Source organism: Meriones unguiculatus, chromosome 3 (assembly GCF_030254825.1).
Source record: "Meriones unguiculatus strain TT.TT164.6M chromosome 3, Bangor_MerUng_6.1, whole genome shotgun sequence".
Taxonomy (NCBI): domain Eukaryota; kingdom Metazoa; phylum Chordata; class Mammalia; order Rodentia; family Muridae; genus Meriones; species Meriones unguiculatus.
The window spans coordinates 116,195,360-116,218,090 of NC_083351.1; the positions used below are offsets into that span (position 1 = coordinate 116,195,360).

Sequence of the window (22,731 nt, forward strand, 5' to 3'; positions counted from 1 at the left end):
TAGCATTTTAATGGGACTTCTGACTGTATATATGAGTGTGCCTCTGACACTTGTGCATGCTCTTGGGACTCTTTTTCTTCCTGTTGCGTTGCTTTGTCCAATTTTGATATGATTGTTTCATCTTATGATGAATTAACCTTTCTTTAATAGTTGGTATTTGAGAAGTTCTAGTAAGTACAATTAATTGCAGATATATATATTCTGTCTGTGTTTTTTGTTTTTTTTTTAATTTTCTTCTTAGAATGCATGTTATCTATTACTGACAAAGCATGATCACTACATGACAGTTGAAATTAAAATGCTTGGACAGGCAAGAAGTCTCAGTGGGTAAAGGCTCTTGTCACTAACCATGACTACCATAGTTTGATCCTCAGTACCCATATGCCCACAAGGTAGAAGTCTTTGATCTTCAACGTGCCCTTGAGCTCACACCACACCACACACACACACACACACACACACACACACACACAGAAATAAGTAGAAAAATAATAAACAATGATGCTTTTTCGCAGCAGCTTTGCACAACTCTGTTAGGAAGAGATCTACTCCACTCCATGTGCTTACTCATAATATGTAAGTTCAGATAGAAGAAAGGTTTTCTACTCTCAGTACACTAGGGAAGGGGCGTAGGTGCAGAAGAGGGAGGCAGGGTGGGTGGGACTGGGAGGAGAGTACAGCCTGAATACAAAGTGAAGAAATTGTAATTAATTAATTAAAATCAAGAAAACAATAATATGTGAGGTTAAATTATACTAGAAAATCAGCAAAGACAAAAATTCCTTCTTTTCACACTCCAAAAGCCATTAATATCAATCCCACCATTTTTCACTCTCTTTGTTAAATCAAACCTTCTAAGGTTTAAAAATCTCAAATCTTCTACCATGGCTACAAGACATAAAGCTAGGTATGTTTGAATAGTCTTACATCCTGTTTTGTGGGAATCCCCTCTGAATGATGTTATTATCATCCCTAAAATTATCACAATGGTATTATCTAACCCGCTATCACAAATAAAAGACACAGATACCTGTTAGATTTTATAATTGCTTGGTCAGGGCAGATATTCCTACTTACCCTGTGTGAATCACCTCACCATCCACTTGCCAGGTCATATCCAATGCCATTCTCATTAACCATCCCAGCTTCCATCCATAATCTTAGAAATACTTGCTCTTATTTTTCATCTGGGCCTTTTCATGCCATTACTGGAGTCTTTTCTCCTCACCCAAGTCTTTCTTTCTCCAACTAACCATCATGGTATTCTTCTTCCTCCTCTCTTCCCATCTGTCTGTCTTCCATGATTCTCCTCAAAAGCTGTGGAATCCTAGCCCATTCCTACCCTGCTTACTCTATTCTGCCCTGCCCAGGTATAGACTGTTTAACGAACCAATCAGGTATCATGTTTTAGGCAGGTTTACACAAACAGGGATGGGTGTATCTGCTGTGCAGTACCCAGATCTTGAGTGACAGTAATCAGCATTAGACCAACCTCCAACAGTTATATTTATATGTTTATTTTCATTGAACATGAAAAACTTTAATTAGGAATTTTATAAACAATTATAAAAATGGGACAGTCATATCCCTCTGCATTCTGGGACTAACCAACATTTAAGTTTCCAGCACTTACCATAGGGTTATGGAAATCCTGCAGAATTCTTCAGTCTTAGAGCAGGTTTCTATGCTGTTACCCCATCACAGCTCAACATTCAGAATAACTGATGGCTAAAAAGAGATAGAATTTTCTGATGCCTTATTTCCCATATTGCAACCAAGTTCAGAAATATTCTCAGTGTATGTTCAAAGATGTGTATCAAGTTTGAGCTGGTATAATAAAACATGATCATGACACACATTTATTTTCATTCATTACATGTTGGTTCATGCATGAAGAAGTATACACAAAAATAGTTTAAGACTAAAAACAGTGTTCAGTAGGCAGGAATATCTGATTTAAATCTTCAGTATTGAACAACAAAAACAACATCACAGCAACAAATAATAATTAAGAACGTAGTGACATAAAGAACATCCGTGTTCCAACTCAATTTGAGCATTATTTTACATATTAGGTTTCACCCATAAAACATCACTTCCTTGGTTATCTAAAAGTCATTTCATAAAGAAACTGTAGTTCATTATTAACGCTTCTAACAGAAAACTCAGTATCTATTTTCCTAGATACAACACTTTCTCATTTACTTTTGACATTTTGCTCCTAGAAATTCCTAACTATAAAGAATGAATTAAATTATATGTTTTTATTCAACATTCAGATTGATCTGTGATCTCTTTATTTCAACAGATCTCTTGTATTTCATCAGTAAATTAGAAAATTTAACAACTTAGTTGTTAAAAAGTACAGATTTTATCTCACAGCCTCTAAAGAATCCTCACATGATTGCTTGCAAAAATTGTAGTGAACCGAGAATGATTGTCCATCAAATAAGTTTGTATTTACCTGTGTGAGTGTGGTGATTAGAATTACTCATGGTATTTCCTTGTAGAGCTTTCTGAGGTAGTACAGCACACCTCTGTGATATTCACATTGAAAGAAACCTATTAGTTTTTACATTTCCCATTTTTTAGAGGATAAAATGATTCTTAGTGGCCCATTATTTTCACTATTGGGTTTAAATTAATTTGTTTTGTTTTTAGATAGTCTCCTTAAATAGTCCAGACTGTCTGAAGTTCATAGCAATTCACCTGTTTCAAGTTCTCAGTTGCTTGTATTAAATGCATGAGCCACTTTGCTAATTTAAATATATATATATAAATATATATATATACATAATTTAATTGCTTTAAGTCTATGTAATATTGCAAGACATTGAATTAAACTGTTGCAAATGTATTAAAAAGTATATTTACATATACCTGTGTGTCTTAGCTAAACAGATCCAATCTCCGGTTTAAATACTAAATAAAGTCTTAGGACACACAAGGAATAGCTTCCTGCATACAGCACACTCTGAAAAACAGTAACAGACAATAAGACTAGATAGGCTGTGTATCTTTCGTTAAGACCCTGAAGATCTAATTTTAGAGTGAGAGTGAAAGTAAAAGTGACCTGAGAATTTCATTTCAAACCAACTAACAGAACAAACTATTGACTCTTGTGTTGTCTGTCTAGTACAAGTATCAGCATAAGCCAGGCAGCAATGTCAAGTTCAGTGTTCCTTGGTGTCTTAGTCTGGATGATACAAAGGGAATAAATTGCAATAAAAAATAAATAAATAGATAGATAGATAGATAATATTTTAAAAATTCCATTTTTTTTCTGTATTCTTTAATCCTTCAGGACAATGTAATTACCTCTGTTGTCTTTATCTCCCAGGTGCCAATTTCCAGGCTACTCTAATGAACATGCTTTTTATTCTACCTTTTCTGTGTTTTTTGTTGAAAGGTTCATGACATTCATTGTAACATTACCAGTACCCAAATTATGTAGATGATCTATTCCAGGGCTCAGACAGCAGAGATTTGTAATTTTCAATAAGTCACTTGGCTTATAAATAAGGTTGCAAGCCTTTTCATCCTAGAAGACAGGCCATCTATAATCCTTTAATGGGGAGCTCCCTTATCCTGAGCAATAGGGGAGCGATGGTGCAGGAGGGAGGGTGGGACTGGGAAGAGAGGAAGGAGAGCTCTATAGCTGTGATGCAAATTGAGTTAATTAATATTAAAAACTAAACATATCTGTGTAACATCAAAGATTAAGAGGTGTTGGAGGTTGGTCTGATGTGTGTTACTGGCCCTTTAGACCTAGTTTCATCTCTTTTTGTTGTATAAACCTGCCTAAGACTTATCTGATTGATTAGTTGATTAAACAGCCTACACCTGGGCAGGACAGAATGGGGTGGGCGTGGCTAAGGTTCCCAACCTTCTGGTTTTCAAGAGAGAATCCTGGAAAACAGATAGATGGGAAGAGAGGAAGAAGATGGAGAAGAAACCTCATGGGGATTGGGGGAAGGAATCCAATAATGGTATGAAAAGGCTCAGATGAAGAATAAAAGCAAGTGTTTAGACTGATACTCCAACCAAGGACCATTCATGGATATAACCTAGAACCCCTGCTCAGATGTAGCCCATGTCAACTCAGTATCCAAGTGAGTTTCCTAGTAAGGGGAACAAGGGTGTGTCTCTGACATGAACTCAGTGACCGGCTCTTTGACCACACACACCCCTGAGGGAAGAGCAGTCTTGCCAGGCCACAGAGGAGGACAATGTAACCAGTCCTGCTGAGAACTGATAAGCTAGGGTCAGATGGAATGGAAGAAGTACCTCCCTTATCAGTGGACTTGGAGAGGGGCATGGGAGAAGATGAAGGAGGGAGGGTGGGATTGGGAGGGAATGAAGGAGGGGCCTATAGCTGGAATACAAAGTAAATAAGCTGTAATTAATATAAAAAATAAAAATTTAATTTAAAAATAGATTATAGATGGAAAGATAGGATGGTTAAAGGAGGATGCCATTGGATGGGGATTAGGCGATGAATGATGAAGTGATTCAGACAATGTATATAGAAATATCTGCCCAACCCAAGATAAACAAGGCAAGTATAAAATCAAACAGATGTCTAAGTCTTGTTATATGTGATAGTGAGTTAAATAATACCACCATGATTATTTTAGAGCTAATAATGAACATTTTATACCCCAACACTCATTTTATTCTTTTATTTACTACAATAAAGAGAAATGTCTAACGGTATAAATATTAGCACATATTACAAGGAAATATGTTATTGTTCAAAGCTTTATTTTACAAATTCAGCTATTTGTGTACCACATCTATATGATAATATCGGTTTATTAGTCTCAGATACTAAAAGTGCAGTGCAAATTGAAGACATACTCCTGTTATAATTTTTCAAGCATAACTGGTGTATTATTTTAAATAATATAACTACTAAGAGATTAAAGAGACTAGAGAAATTAATTCAGAAGTTTAGAATTGAAATTCAGATCCCTTAACCCCAGCAAAAGCTGAATACATGTGTTGGCCCATGTGTAGTGTCAGCGTACGGAGTACCCACAAACATACACATTCACACACACAGAAATACATTCATATACATGTGTACTACACACATACACATACACACAGAAGGACAAACCCTACAAACTTTTTATACCCAAATATGATATTAGCTACATTGTAAATTTAGCTCCCCTGAGCCCCACTGTAAACATAATGTTATACATGATTTTTTCTTGTCCAAGAGGTAAAGAATTAGATCTAGAACAGTAACATGCAATTCACAAATTACCATCACTAAAGCATAGAAGTGATTGAAATGAGTAATGTGTTATTTCCAGCACATTACATAAAGAATATCAGACTTTATTCTCTAGGTATAAATATTTATTGTGCTTTTTTAACTGTGCTCTTTAGAAAAATTACAACTGATAATTTAAATAATTCTAAATTTTGGTGCTTGTAAACTGTTTGGTCTCAAGCAGTTATTTTGTGTTTTCCAACCTGTGGTTTCACATTACAGAGAAAGAAATAATGTAAGAAACATCAATATCAATTTTTTCTGTGAAATACTGTAAAACTTTTGTTTAGAACAATAAAGTCAAATGTTTTTTTTTTCCTCCAACATTTAATACTTTTCTGAAAATCTTTTTATCTTTCCCACCTAATAAAAAATTTAAGCCAATGGTTCAATTTCCCCCACAAACCTGGTAAAATTATTCTTAAACTGTGGCCCTTTTGTAATCTGAAAAATTGAGTGACTTAAGTGATCAACAGATTCCTGTTTCCTTACATTTATTTTCCTTGATTTTTCTTCTAGAATTAGCCAATCTTGAAACACTGAGGTCAGAACACAGTTAGTGGAGGAATAGACATAGCCAATCCATATTTAGAATAAAAGCTTGTGAACTTTCTGCCCTTCTGTGCTTAACCTTGTTTTGTCATTGGCACACTTTCTTTTTTAATGAAATGCATTGATGTGGAACTTTCACTTTATTTCTGTATCGTGTGTGTGAGTATGTGCGTGTGTGCGTGCGTGTGTGTAAAACATCATGATTGTTCTTTGTTTCTTTCAAGGATGATGAGAACACATGAAGATCCTATAAGAAAATGACATTGTTACTACAGCTAATCTGGCATATTGTGTCCTCTACTTATTTGTTTAAACATATAAATTTATTAATTCATCGACAGGGTCAGATAATAGATCCTTTTTGTGTTTAGTCACCACTCCTTCCCCAAGCTCTTCTCTGACCCATTCCTACATCTGTACCCTGCTGCATGGTCTCACTGTATAGAACATACTGGCCTCTGACCCACAGAGATCCCCATGCTTCTGTCACTGGAGTTGGGAGATTTAAATTTGTTAAGTGCTAACAAGCTCAGTTGAATGTCTGGATATAAGTAACTAGTAACAAAATTAAAATGTTTACATTTTACTAATTTTAGTATTTGTTTATTTTGATTGACAATATTTTCATAAAATTATTTGATATAACGTGCTGTTTTTATTTATGTATGCGTTAAATAGTGATCAATTTAGGATACCTTCAAAACAGGCAGATTCACATCTTCAATGGACAAAGTCTAAGACTACCTCAAAATTTCTTTCAGTCCCATTAACCTGCTTATGTTACTTTATAGTATACTACATTTATGCTTGTCTCCTGGCCAGGGCTAGCATATGTTCACATCAAGTTAAAATACCATGTTATAGATCATTTTCAAATTTGGGATTGCATTAAACAGTGTTCTAGTTCCGTTTTCTTTTCCTGTGATATACACTACGACTAAAAGCAATTTGGTGAAGGAAAAGGAGTGGTTCAGTTTACACATGTCCAAGTAAAGTCCATCACAAGGGAGGGAAGAAACCTGAGAGGAAGGCTACTTAGTGGATTGCTCTTGACAGCTCGGGTTCATCTAGCTTTGTTACATCAAATAGATCCACCAGCTAATTGCTCTTACACAAATTAACAAATGAGAAAATGTCCCATGCATATGATCACAGGCCATTCTGATCTAGACAAGATGACCACTGATTGTGTCAACATGGGAATAAAATTAACAAGACAAATAGCAATGTTTGTTAGGACTGTTCGTGAAATATGAGTTCAGTAACACAATAAAGGGAGGTATGCACAATTCAGAATACTGCCATTCTGAATGGAGAGAATAGACCCTCAGAAAATTGTTATCCTTTAAACCAAAAGAAGAAATTCAGATTTTATTTGCAGAGTCTCTGCAAAGAACAACATGAGAACATGCTGTCTTGCTTTGTGGAATTAATATTCAGAAAGAAAAACTCATGGTAGCAATGCCATCCATCACCATTAGTTTTGCATTTTATTTCACTCATATTATTTTACTTTAAACTATAATAAACATCCAAGTCTCTATATGAGTTAGACTTTTGCAGTAGGGCATAATTCTTGATGTTACTGACTTTAAATTTGTTTATGTGTTCACATCCTCTATTTTGTTTATATTTAGAATAACTGAGACATCAGTTTTATTTCAAGAATCATTGCAGAAATTTATTTAAAAAGATAATACTTTTAGCCTTTTAACTTTTGATATATATATATATTCTATGTATAGTATATATTAATTATATACATCCACCTTCTCCCTTTTTACTTTTCTTAGGACCCCTAGCTCCATCACTATCCCCAACTTCATGTCCTCTTCATTTTTTTTTTTTTTGTTTTGTCTCATGAATAACTAGAGTCCAATTATGTACACTGGTGTATAGTCATTCACTGGAACATGATTGAGCTGTAAGTTGCCACAACCTCAAAGCAGAGTGACTGGCCCTTCCTCAGAAGCCAGCAATAACAGTAGCTCTCTCTACAGGGGTGTGGCTTCTGCTTCTTCTGTGCTGGAATTCTTTCAATAGCTTGATTTTGTGCAGGACTTGCTCAGATTAACGGCAGATGTTTTGAGTTGATGTGTGCAACAGTTATGCCAGGTCACAGCTGTCCTTTCCACACTTCTTCTATTCTTCCCGTAACTTTAAAAGACAAAGTTCCCTGAACATTGAATGGTGCAAGTATGCTAGCTCCCTGGTGAAACAGTGACATGAAGCTTATAGGGGTTTCAGTTGGATATGAAGCTGTTCATGCTTATATAAACCTAAGCAAGATTTCGTTCCCGAAGAGGCTCTCAGCACCAGAGGAGAAGCTACTGTTTTGTTAAGTACTTGCGCTCTTGGTCTACCTTCTAAACATTTACATTTAAACCTGTACACGTGATGATTTCTGCTTTGATCAGAGAAGATTCTCTCTGACAGTGGGGAGTGGAAGGCTCATACAGAGACTCCTGACTGGTCAATGTGTTGAGCATAAATAACATGAGGTCTGGGTGGGTCATCAATATTCCAACATCAAAAACAATTATGTTTCATTGTAATAATTAGGCCATTTACTTTTAACATATTGCCCTTATAGCTGGTTTTGAAACTTCTTCATTGCTCTTCAATTTCCTGGGCCATTTGTTCCTTTGTTTCTCCTTTCTTGGCATCCTTTGTATTTGCTATTTTTATCATTTCCTTTTCTCACTTGTATTAGATTTTTTTATTTTTGGTTATGGTTCATATTACAAATTTTGTGAATGGTTTATTATTTTATTATTATTATTATTTATTACAGTTTATTGGATTTGTATCTCAGATGTGCCCCTTATCTCCTCCCTATCCCACCCTTCCTATCTCTTCTACCCCTATTTTCCTCCACTAGTCCACTGATAGGGGAGGTCCTTTTCCCATTCTATCTGACCCTAGCCTATCAGATCTCATCAGGGCTGGTTGCACTGTTTTCTTTATAGAATGAACAAATACTTTAGTATATCTTGAAAAAGAATGCACATTTACATTTTTATAGATAATAAAATAGATTGTGTAATATATTAAACAGGGCCAAAGTAATTATAATAGAAGTATCCATCAGATACTATAGTTTAGTCTATATCTGAAAAATCTTATACACTGTTATAATACAATGAATATGTATATTGTATGTAAATATATTAGATTTAAATTAAAAAATTTTATACATGTATTAAATAAATGTTATACATTAATCATAACACCTAATTTCTCCCTCCAACTCCTTCTAATATGTTTACTATATATAATATAGGTAAAAGCATATGTCATATAATTTAGTAAATGTACACATTTTATATGAATAAACATATATTAAATGTATAAATGTTGATTCAAAATATTTCTACAGTACTAAAACATATTCAATATATGTTTTATATATATGTGTATATTTGTATAGACCTATAGACAAATACAGATAGAGAGATAGATAGATAGTTTTTCTTGAAAGAATACTTCCAGTTTGTCATCTTAGAGAATTATTTTTCAATATGCTCAAATATTCTTATTTTATACCATACATTGTGCTGAGCACATTTTTAAGAATTTAGACCATCTATGAAGAGTGCTGATAAGCGTCTTGTTAATTTTCACTGATCTCTTGACCCTGTCAAGACCTGAATTTAAGGTCTTTAAAGCAAATAATTTCTGCTAGTCCTCTTTCTTTTTTTTTTTAATAGGGATTATTTAAATTATTTATTTATTTATTCCAATATTTCTTTTCTTTTTTTTTTTTTCAATGCAGTTTATTCAGGAACCTTGAACAATCCTCGGACCCTGGGGAAAGCCAGCCCACAGCTTAAATAGCCTCTGGGTAGCCAACCCAGGCGTGCCACGGGGGCAATGAAGATAGGTCCACATACATGGAAGCAAGCCAGATCCTCAGCCTTAGCCAAATGTGGAGTTGTTCGTGACAGAGAGCACTCACCATCGGGAAGGTGGAAGGCAGAAACCAGCTCCATCTTTAAGTCATAGCATTCCGCAGCTCTCTACAGTTCCCCCTTTTTGTTTTAGACGCATCAGGCAAGAGTAGAGGTCTGATCTCTGATATTAGAAATAAATTTGGGACTTTGTACTGATGTTCATTTAGGTGTCATCCACCCAAAGAGCTAGCCAATGTAGCTCATGCCTTAGTTGTACATAAAGGAATTAATGCTCAAGTAAAAGGAAGCTTGATGGTGTTCAATCAGAGGATTGACCTCTTGCAGGAGCAAATTGATACCCTATGGCAAATCGCTCAACCTGGCTGTCAATGAAAGTATGCTGGACTTTGTGTCACTAGCATACAACATGAGAATTTTTCCTGTGCTGCAAATCTGTCTAAACAATTGTCAAGCTATATTTTAGCTAGTCCTCTTTCTTAATGACTTCTAATAACTTAGTTCAAAATTTAAAATCTTAAAAAAAATTAAAATCTTTGCCATTTTTCAGTTAATGTCCACACAACAAAATATGTTTTGTGCCATCCAATCTAGAAAATGTGACTGTTAATTCATACTGAATATGTGCTCTTTGTCACACCAAATTTTGCCTTTAAAAGAATAAATGTGGAGAAAGGGGAACCCTCCTCCATTGTTGGTGGGATTGTAAACTTTCACAGCTACTTTGGAAATAAATCTGGAGCTTTTTCAGACAATTAGGAATAGTGAGAACCAGCTATATCATGCCTAGGCATATATCCAAAAGCTGCTCATGTGTACAACAAAGACATTTGCTCAACTATGTTTGTAGCATGTTTATTCTAATAGCCAGAACCTGGAAACAACCCACATGTGACTCAGTTGAGGAATGGATACAGAAATTGTGGTACATTTACACAATGGAATACTACTCAGCAATTAAAAACCAGAAAATCATTAAATTTGTAGAGAAATAGTGGGAACTAGAAAAGATCATCCTGAGTGAGGTATCCCAGAAGCAGGAAGACATGCATGGTATGTACTCACTTATAAGTGAATATTGGACATATAAGATGATCAATTCTCACTCAGAAAGACAAATTGGATGTACATTGGAAGAGGGAGAAAACAGGACAAGAGCCTACCACAAAGAGCTTCTGAAAGACTCTATTCTGCAATGAATCAAAGCAGATGCTGAGATGCATAACCAAACTTTGGGCAGAGTGCAGGAAATCTTAAGAAAGAAGGGGGAGATAGAAAGAACCATATGGGATAGGAGCTCCACAAGGAAAGAAAAAAAATCTGGGTACAGGGATCTTTTCTGAGACTGATACTCCAATCAAGGACCATTCTTGGAGATAACCTAGAACCCCTGCACAGATGTAGCCCATGGCAGCTCAGTGTCCAAGTGGGTTCCCTACTTGGACTGTCTCTGACATGAACTCTGTGGCCTGCTTTTTGATCACCTCTCCCTCAGGATGATGCAGCCTTACTATGCTACAGAGGAAAACTGTGCAGCCACTCCTTATGAGACTTGATATACTAGGATAGATGGAAGGGGGGAGGACATCCCTTTTCAGTGGACTGGGGGAGGAGCACTTTGTAACAGGGATACAAAGTGAATAAACTGTAATTAATAAAAAAATAGAAGTACAAGGTACACCTTGTGGGACTTGTTGAGATATAAGAATTAATTACCTGATTCCTCTGCTTTATCCAACACAGGAATAAATAATGAAACATTAAACAGCCAAAAAAAAAATGCTCAGAACCATGTGAGACCTGTAAGGGGAGAGAGCTATCTCTGACATGGATACTGTTGTCTGATTTTGGATCATTTCCTCCTGGCAAGGCTGACTGGCCAGAGCACAGGGGAAGAGGATGAGCTCAGTTCTTATGTGACTTGATGTGCCAATGTGGGTTTGTTGGTGGGCAGGCGTTCCCTTTTCTGAACAACGGAAATAGAGGAAAGAGGGAGGAAGAGTTGACCAGGAGGAGAGAAGGGAAGCGGCTATGATAAGGATGTAAAGTGAAAAAAAAAAGAAAAGAAAGAAAGATAGATAGAAAGAAAGACATCCCATTTTATCCCATTTAACTATTAAATATCCCTTGTTCAAACAGTTTACTTTCTCATGTCTTGTATCTTCAACCTGCCTACTCCGTTTCTTTGGATTCCAAATTGTGTTGCATCTATGCCATAGAGTTTTTTGTATATCTTTAGGAAATGATACATAGGCAAAAAAATAAGACAATGTGTGGAGTTTAGTTTTTGTGCTTACCAGAACTTTAAAGTAAATGGTAAATCACCATCTACTCAGTGAATAGTCAGAATATAACAATGTTATTTGATAAGTTTGTATACACAGACACATGACTATAAATATACACAAACACACAAACACAAACATATAGACAGGTATGCACACATACATACACAGACTTACAAATAACCACACACATACACACACACATACACACACAAATATACTTACATAGTAAGTAAACATTGGGGAATGTATAATATCACAAAACTGAGGATGAGAAAGACTGGGCTCTGCATTGTCCTTTGAAACCATGTAGCCCATCCTCAGTGTTACCCTTACAAAATCACCTTTCCTAATCTTTCCCCAACCAATTCTACCAACATGGTTTAAGCATTCAAATATTTAGCTTATGGGGCAGTTCTCATTCAAATAGCCACATCTTTAGCATCCTATTATTTCTATTCTTTAAGGCTAGCTTATGTGATTTCTTATGCTAGGAACTTTTCTTTGCTCTGCATAAGGTTGAGGCTGAGTCATTTGCTCTAACTTTAATGTAACTAAATATGTCACTTTATGTTTTACTTCATTATTTCACTTCCCTATTCATTTAAATCTCTCCCTTTGTAACTTTTCACCAATGGAATTATCTCATGAAAAAAACAAATATTCAGTCCCTAATATTTAGCTCCAATGCCACATTCTGTCCACCTATTCTCCTTAATCGAGAAAAATATGAACATCTACTTGTTTTCCAATGAACAATTTTTGCATAATTCTGTTAGTAATTTAAAAATCTATTACATTGTTTTTAAAGTTGTGGTCTCTTCACCGTCATACTTGTCTCCTCTACTATTATAATATGACATAAAATTATTTATATTAACTTAGTAGAAAGTAAATTAGTGTAGGAAAAAATTATCACACTTTTGATAATCATTATGAGATTTTTAATGCCTTAAATGAAGTGATGCTTATTATCATAACACCTTCCAATGACGGCAATATTGAAAAGTACGAAATCAAGCAACAGCAACAACTAATTTTAAACAGTTCCAATAATAGCTACTCTGTTTATGCATAAGAATTCTTGTTTGACTACTCCTGAATTCATAATAGAAATTGATTTTCTGCAGTCCATATTCTTTCCACTGAAACAAACTGCTAGTGTCTATCAGTATGGTAGCAAAGTATTTTATTTTAAATTGTGAAGATGACATTTTAAGATATTAAGATATAAGGAAACTATTAAGTAGATATAATAAATTGTTACGTAGATGTAATAAACATAGACAAAAAGAAAACAGACAGTCATAAAAATAAGTGAGAGTGTACTATTGTACACGAGGACTCAGTTTGCACCAGCTTTCGCACACCCCTCTTTGTCAAGCGAGTTCTCTTATATGACTCCTACTCTCTCTCACACTAATTAATACATCTTACACTATTATTGTTGCACACGTTAAGTTCATTCTGTGTTGTTTTTAAGTATACGGATTTAGGTCTGACTGTTTGGTGCTGAGTAATGTGTCATGTGGCTCAACCCTAAGAGAAACAGAAGATACCACTCTCAGCAGACATTACTCACAGGTCTCTCCTCAATGAGGGTGAGGCCTTGTGAAATTTCCCACCTATGTTCGCATGTCAACCATTATGCTGCTCTTGTTAAGGCAGTCATATCTTTGAGATTTCACCAAATTGCCTTACCTGACTTATTTAGAAGACACTCTCTTGGAGAAGATGTTCTGCTCTTATAACTCTTAAAAGCATTCAGCTTTCTCTTCCGTTGTGTGGTCTCTGCAAACAGTACAGTCTGCAGAGATTCTATCTTTGTAAGGCAAGAATGAAGTCTGGCGCAGTATGACTCAGTAGCTGGTGTTGGTTAAAACTGCAAAGAGTCAGGCACGAGGTAGTTTATTTCAGACATATTTAAGTATAGCGCAATTTGTAAAAATGTATTCCAGTGGTAACTAACTGAATCCCATGTGTACAACAAAGCTTAATTAAGTGATTACATTAAAATTCTCTGTAAAGTACATGTGACATATTTCATAAATTTTGTTTCTGAAGACTGACTAAATTACAATGTTCAAGATAAGGTTGTGGGCAGAATTACTGAGATAAGCATGAGATTTTGGGGTTCCAGGTGTTGCCTGGCAAATACAAATAATGCAAAGGTCCCCAGACTATTAACCACAATCTCTCCTAGCCTCCTAGGTAGAAAATGGGGTGTATATTTCTTCCTTGGAAAAGACAACTCTGAAGGTTTACTATTCCTCTGTTCCTTAGTGCTTATCTGTGAGCACAAGTAACCCATGTTTCCTACATACTATAATGCTCCCTTTACTGTGCAAGGCATAGATGCCCTCTTATATGGTGAGCCTTTGTACAATTAGCTAGCTGTGAGTTACCCCTATCATAAAATACTACTCACTATTGTACCATTGGGGATATCTTATGTTATTGGTCATTGCTTTGGGTTCTAGGCTTAACAGTTGGAATTGTCTTACTAATTTTTTTTAAGAATGGCAGCCAGGCCCCAGAAGAGGACAATGCAGCCAGTCCTGTTGAAACCTGATAAGCTAGAGTCAGATGGAAGGGGAGGAGGACCTCCCCTATAAGCGGACTGGAGAGGGGCTTGGGAGAAGTTGAGGGAGGGAGGATGGAATTGGGAGGAAATGAGGGAGGAGGCTACAGCTGGGATACAAAGTGAATAAATAAAATTGATATAAAAAAGAATGGCAGCCAGATTTAAAGGACTAGCATAATACTCTGAAAATATTATAAGAACAATGTAGTCTAAGTTGTTCAGAAGTAAGAGGTACCTATATAAAATATATTTGCATAAAATCATGTTTATGGCTGGAAGGGATGGCTTAGTCCATAGAGAACTTATTCCACAAGTCTGAGGACATGACTGGATCCCCTGAACCAATGTAAAATGCCAAGCAGAGAAGTACACATCTATAATTTCAGCTCAAGGGAGATGGAGACAGCATGCTTCTTGAAAATCATTTACACGCAAGCCTACCCAAAGCAGTGAGCGTCAAGTTAATGCATGGGTCAAATCTCTTCCAGAAAATAGTGTATAGAATGATTTAGGAAGACAACTGATATTTTTCTCTGGCATTTTCTTGTATACACACACATGCAAACACATATAAAGTGCATATACCAACCTCAAACATACCATCACCACCATGAACTCAATTAAATGTTATCTTTTATGAATTTTTAAAACCATAAACTGATTCTTGAAACAAATAGCATAGCCTTTATAAACGCAAAAATTATTTTAATCTAAGTTTTCTTTAAAAGTCAACTGCCAATGATTATACATAGATATATAAAGAAATTATTTAGTTTGAATGTCAATTTATGATATCTAGAAAATGCCGTTTTTCATTTTTCTTTAATCAAAAAGCATGGAAAGCACCTGTGGCAATGTTCTTAATTATGCAGTGTACAGTGAGACAAATGGGCAGAATAACATTTCTTCTATTTACCGTGGAAATAGGCAAGACTTCTCATTTGACAATAGAATTAAGTTTCTGTTTCAAGCAGGCTTTATCAATCACACAGTCGTTAAGTTGTTAAGTCTAAATGGTTTCTGATTTTCAGCACCCTGAGACTTCAGACATTTTTTACTACCCCTGATTAAGCTGAAGGAGCAGATAGACAGTCTGGCAGCGGTTATCTGCATTTCACCTACCAGGCACACAGAAGCTGGGCTTCTGTCAAATTGGCTTCTTAAAGTAATTGACACTGTATCAAATTTCTTTGCCAATATGTGTCATTCACTTTCTCTTTCCCTGTGCTCCCCCCTTTCTCATAGTTTTCTATCCCTTGGCTCCACTTTTTACTCTTGTTACTTCTTTGCCTTTTCACTTGAACAGACTCCTAGTTGGAAAAATATTATTAGTAACTAACACGCAGTTATGAAATCATTGCATCTATTGTGGTGACTTAATTTTTCATAAAAGATTTAAGAGAATATTTTCCAATTCCTTAGATATGGCATTACTTTTATATAAGTTAAAATATAAACAAAATTATATTACACAAATATCAATAATATATATGTGCCAAGAAAGCAAAATTGTTCTTATATTACCAAAAAGCTTGGTCTAGATAAAATCCCAGAGAATCCAATTTTAAGAAAACATAAAGAAAAAGAATGCGAATGTTGCTACATATGTAAAATGTCACATTGACTCTACTTTTTCCCCAGTATCTTCTCTACAGTACAAGCAGATTATTCTATTCATCTGCCTATCTGTGTCTTCTCTGCCTCCTGAAAACAAAACACAAAATTAAACTATTCCTTTTTAAAATTAATCAGAACATGGGTCAGATTCATTTTTGTATGAGGGCATATGGAGAAGAGAACAATGAGTTATTACAACCTCATTATAATGTATACATCCTTGCTTTTATTCTTTAGATGAGAACATTATGATTGAAGCCAATGGACTCATACTTGTTTGTCAAGAACTATACCACTGATCTATACTTACAACTCTCTCTCTCCTCTTTCTATTTTGAGACAGATTGTTTCTCAAGTGCCAGTATTACAGTTATACAACATTAAATGTCTCTCTTTGCAACAAGGAAGAAATTTGATTGCAAGTACCTTTTATAAGTCATCTTAAGTGTGGGTGTCAGAATACAGGTCAAGAAAGAAAAGCATCCTGTTTAGGTTGCTCATTCATGTTACCTCTTCAAATACTTAGAAAATATGCACATACTAGAATTTCATAACCTAGGAAAACATGTATTTCAAAACATGTTGCTCAAAAAACTGTAGGATATAGTCTCAGTCATCTATATCAGGTCTTTCTTCAGTTGCTGACCAACACTGGTGTTTGCTTTAATTCCCAGTCATTTCCACAGCATTTTTATTATAATGAGTTAGGGTGAGGGTTATGGTTAGGGTTAGGGTATAGCAATGTATGTTCAAAGAGAACCCTCAGGTCAGCAAGAGAAGGACTGCACATTACAAAGGCAAATACTAAATATGAATTGTTCACATCCAAGTGTGAAAGGCTAGGAAATACCTAGAAAACCTAACATTCTACAGCCAAATGGCATTTCTTAGCTTCTCAATGTCCAGTGTTTATTGAGATATGCCTTAACATTAATGTCATGCAACAACTAGAATTCCAGCACCACAAATGATTCTTACTTTTGGCTTCCTTGTAGTTTAGGGAAAGCTTAGACATTATTTAGGCAAATATTAGGATCAAATAACAATCTAATCCACAAGACTATGATAATTATTTATTTATTTATTTATTCATTCATTCATTCATTCATTTTTTAATTATTTTTTTACACTTTATTCACTTTGTATCCTCCCATAAGCCCCTCCATCCTCCCCTGCCGACCCCACCCTCCCTCCCCCTCCTTCATGCATGCCCCTACTTTTAAAAGCAAAGTAAAGAAGTATCTATGGTAATCAGTAAAATTTCAAGCTTTGCCAAAAAAAAAAAAAATGCAAACAAGTTCTGTTATCTTTACGAGAAAACCAAATTGAGACTATGCACCCCAATGTTCACTTGAGGTTCATCTTATTTTGAGGAGAGATATTAATTACATGAGAACCCTTCCTTGTAGACATAAAGTCTGCATAAAGACTTGTAATTAGGAAGAACAGATTTAATTTTTCTGTGCATGTTTGTTTTTCTGGCTAACAAAACTTCTTCCAGTATTCCCACAATAGCTTTTGGTAACATCTGGATAGTATTTTTGGTCAAAGTATTCATTATATACACAGTGAGAAAATATGCTTAGGCTGAGAGAAATTTTTAAAATACTTACATATGCCTTGGCCCAAGTGTTTCACAGGAAGGGATGATTTGTTGTTGATTCATGTATGACACAGGAGTCAGTGACAGCTCACACAGTTGAAGTACTTTTCTGCAAAGCAGTGTATGCTTTTCTTCTGCCTTTCATATTCTCAGAAATTTTATTTTTTATTTATAACAAATTTTTCACTTTGCATCCCCACTGTAGCCTTCTCCCTGTCTCTTGCTAGTCACACCTTCCCTCCCTCTTCTCTCCCTATGCACTTTCACTTGCTCTCTGATAGAGGAGGGCCTCCTCCCACTCTATCTGACTCCAGCCTATCAGGGCTCATTAGGGCTGGCTGCATCATCTGCCTCTGTGGCCTGGCAAAACTGCACCCCCTACCCCACAGGGAGGTTATCAAAGAGCAAGCCACTGAGTTCATGTCAGAGACAGCCCCTGCCCAGCTTACTAGGGAACTCACTTGGATATTGAGCAGCCTATGGGTTTCCCCTGAGCAGGGAGTTGAGGTGTTCTCGGATGAACCGCCCTTGGCTGGAGTATCTTTCTCTTCAGCACACCTGAGCCCAGGTTTTGGCTCTGTTGGTCTCCTTGTGCTGTTCCTGTCAACTCCAGGTCTTTTTATCTCCTCTTCTTCCATAAGGATTTCGGCACTCTGTCCAAAGTATGCTATGAGTGTCAGTATATCCTTCGATACCCTGGTGGATAGTCTTTCAAAGGTCTTGTGTGGAAGTCTCATGTCTGTTCCTTGTCTTTACCTACTTCTGTTGTCTATCCTGTTTCCTCTTCTGAGTGACATTTCAACTTCTTCCCTGGGGTCCTCCTTGTTGTTAAGCTTCTTTATAATTTAGATTTTGGTATGTTCTTCCTATATTATATGGTTAATATTCACTTAAACGAGTGTATATGTCCTATGTGCCTTTCTGCTTCTGGATTACCTCTCTCAGCATGATCTTTCTAGTTCTCACCATTTGCCTGCAAATTTCATTAATTCTCTCTTTTTTTTAATTGCTGGGAATATTCCATTATGTAAATATACCATGCTTTCTGTATAAATTCCTCCATTGAGGGACATCTAGGTTGTTTTCATATTCTGCTTATTATGAATAAAGCTGATATGAACATAGTTGAGCAAATGTGCTTATTGAATGGTGTGGCAACTTTTGGGTATACACACAAGACTCTTCCCAATCCTCTGAGAAAGCCCCAGACTGATTTCCAAAGTGGTTGTAAAAGGTTATATTCCTATCATCAATGGAGGAGAGTTACTCTTTCTCCACAACCTCTCCAGTGTGCATCATCCCTTGAGATTTTAATTTTAGCCATTCTGATGGGTGTGACGTGAAATCTAAGGGTCATTTTGATTTGTACTTCCTAAATGACTAAGGATATTGAGACATTCTTTAAATGTTTTTCTGCAATTCAATATTCCTCTGTTGAGAATTCTGTTTAGCTCTGTACCCCATATTTTAGTTGGATTACTTGGTTAGTTGGTGATTAACTTCTTGAGTTCTTTATATATTCTGGATATTGGCCTTCTGTCAGATGTAGGGTTGGTGAAGATCTTTTCCCAGTCTATAGGCTGTTGTTTTGTTCTGATGACAGTGTCTGTTGTTTTACAGAAGATTCTCAGTTTCATGAGTTCCCATTTATTAATTGTTGATCTTAGAACCTGTGCTCTTGGTATTCTATTCAGGAAGTTGTCTCCTGTGCCAATGAGATCAAGGCTCTTCCCCACTTTTTCTTCTAATTGATTTAGTGTGACTTGTTTTATGCTGAAGTCTTTATCTACTTGCACTTTACTTATGTGCAGAGTGATAAATTTGGGTCTATTTGCATTTTTCAACAGGTAGGCATCCAGTTAGACCAGCACCAATTTTTTTGAAGATACTATCATTTTCCATTAGCTTCTCTGTGAAAACTTAAGTTTCTGTAGGTATGTGGGTTTATTTCCAGGTTTTCAATTCGATTCCATTGACCTCCAGTCTGTTTCTATGCCAACACCATGCAGTTTTTATCACTATTGCTCTGCAGCACAGCTTGAGATCAGGGAAGGAGATAGCTCCACAAGATCTGTTGTTGTACAGGATCATTTGGCATTTCTGAGGTTTTTGTTTTTGTTATTTTTCCTTATGAAGTTGAGAATTGTTCTTTCTAGGTCTATAAGAATTGTGTTGGAATTTTGAGGGGAATTGCACTGAATCGGTAGATTGCTTTTGGCAGGATGGCCATTTTCACTATGTTAATTCTCCAGTTCCATGAACACTGGAGATCTTTCCATCTTCTGGTCTCTTCTTTAATTTCTTTCTTCAGAGACTTGATTTTCTTTCTTTAGAATAGGTCTTTCACTTCCTTTGTTAGAGACACAGCAAGGTACTTTACATCATTAGTGGCTATTAATATTAATATTTGTTGATTTTTCTCAAAGAACCAGTTCTTGGTTTCATTGATTCTTTGAGTTGTTTTATTTGTTTCTAATAAATTTGTTTCTAATAAATTGATTGATTTCAACCCTGAGTTTGATTATTTCTGGCCATCTACTCCTCTTGGGTATGTCTGCTTCTTTATTTCCAGGGCTTTCAGGTGAGCCTTTAAATTGCTTGTATGAGATGTTTCAAATTTCTTCTTGAAGGCACTTAGTACTATGAATTTTCCTCTTAGCACTGCTTTTTTTGTGTCCCATAAGTTTGGGTATGTTGTACCTTCATTTTCATTGAATTCTAGAAAGTCTTTGATTTCTTTCATTATTTTTTCTTTAACCCAGCTGTCATTGAGTAGTGAGTTGTTCAGTTTCTATGTGTATGTAGGTTTTTTGCTCTTACTGTTGTTGTTGAGGTCCAGCTTTAGTCCATGCTGGTCAGATTGGATACATGGGATTATTTCAGTCTTCTTGTATCTTTTGAGGCCTGCTTTGTGACCAAATATATGGTCTATTTTGGAGAAGATTCCATAAGATGCTGAAAAGAAGGCATATTCTTTTTTTTTTCTAGTGTTTTCAGGTGTCCCTTTAAGTTGCTTGTATGAGATGCCTCGAATTTCTTTATGAATGTACTTAGTGCTATGAACTTTCCTCTTGGCACTGCTTTTAAGTTAGGGTAATTTGTACATTCATTTTATTTTCATTAAGTTCTAAGAAGTCCTTAATTTCTTCCCTGACCCAGTTGTCATTGAGTAGAGAGTTGTTCAGTTTCCATATGTGTATAGGTTTTTTGTTATTTCTGTTGCTGTTGAGGTATAGTTTTAGACCATGGTGGTCTGATATGATAAAGGGTATATTTCAATCTTTCTGTACTGTTAAGGCTTGCTTTGTGCCTGAATGTATGATCAATTTTGGAGAAGGTTCCATGATGTGCTGAGAAGAAGGTATAATCTTTTGTCTTTGGGTGAAAGGTCCAGTAGACATTTATTAGGTCCATTTGTTTTAAGACCTCTGCAAGTGTCATTATTACTCTGTTTAGTTTCTGTGTCAATGATCTGTCTTTGGTGATAGCTGAATGTTGAAGTCTTCCACTATTAAGGTATTGGAATCAGTGTATCATTTAAGCTTTAATAATGTTTCTTTGACAAATTCTGGAGACCATGTGTTTAGTGGATAGATGTTCACAATTGTGATGACCTCCTGGTGGATTTTTCCTATGATGAGAATGAAGTGTCCCTTCCCATCACTTTTGATTAATTTTAGTTCAAAGTCTATTTTATTGGATATTAAGGTGGCTACTCACACGTGCCTCTTGTTTCTGTCTGCATGGAAAACCTTTTTCCAGCCCTTTACTCTAAGACAGAGTCTACCTCTGTTGTAGAGGTGTGTTTCTTTAATGCAGCAGAATGTTGGATGCTGTTTCCATAACCAATCTTTCAGTCTGTGTCTTTTTATTGGAAAGTTGAAACCATTGATGTTAATAGATATTAGTGACCAATGATTGGTAGTTCCTTTTATTGTAGAGATGGTGGTGATTGTGTGTTTGTTTTCTTTTGTTTATTTGATGTGATGGTGTCTTTATCCTGTGTTGTCTTGGGTGTAGTTGTTCTCATTGTGTTGTTTTTCTTCTAGTATCTTCTGTATGGCTAGATTGACCACACACACACGTATATTGTTTAAATTTAGTTATGTCATGGAATATTTTGTTTCATCCATCTATGTTGATTGACAGTTTTACTGAATATAGTACTCTGTGTTGGTATCTGTGATCTCTAAGATTCTGCATGATATCTATCCATACCCTTCTTGCTTTCATTGTCTCTGGGAAGTCTGGTGTGATTCTGATAGGTCTACCTTCATATGTTACTGGGCCTTTTCCCCTTTTCATATTTTTCTTTGTTATGTAGACTTACCGTTTTGATCATTTTGTGGCCACTGCAACCAGGAAGGAGTCTACAATATTTGATTGTGGTCTCCCAGGTTTGGAACCTAGAGTCTCTAGTACCCAGAAGTTGTCCACAAGACTGTGAGAGTATCCACCCAGGTTTGGAGTCTCACTCTCAGTACAGGAAGATATTGACTCCACAGGCAGTGAGAGTGATCCCGCAAGGTCTGAGGCCCTAGGCACTGGTCTCAGGAAGATATCCACAGAAATTGGGTTTGGATGGTGGGTAGCCTAAGGCTGTAGGGCCAGAACTCCAGTCACTGCTGCTGCCTGTCCCAGGAAGATATCCACAGATGGTTGGTTTGGGTGGGTGGATGTTCTAAGGTTGCAGTGTAGGAGCCCTGAATGTAAGTTGCCTGTCTGAGAAAGGTATCCACAGATGTTGGGTTCAGGTGTGTGGTGTAGGGAAGAAGCGGTGCTGGCAGGCACCCTGGGAATTTTTCCCAGAATTAGCTAGTGGCCTGAAGATGGATCTTGGAGTATTTCAGTGGATTCTCCTCTCACCTGAGAAAAGCAGACATGGAGGGTTTTGG

General features: G+C 36.1%; 1 protein-coding gene across 1 annotated transcript in view; it reads right to left on the reverse strand.

Annotated features, from left to right (window-relative positions):
* Positions 1-22,731, reverse strand: part of Cdh9 (cadherin 9) — a 230,450-nt gene that overhangs the window by 185,638 nt on the left and 22,081 nt on the right. Inside the window, exons 2-3 of the mRNA XM_060380433.1 lie at positions 13,734-13,914; positions 1,634-1,728 (exon numbers count right to left, since the gene is read on the reverse strand). The gene's annotated coding sequence lies outside the window, so the exon portion shown is untranslated. The remainder of the gene's footprint in view (positions 1-1,633; positions 1,729-13,733; positions 13,915-22,731) is intronic.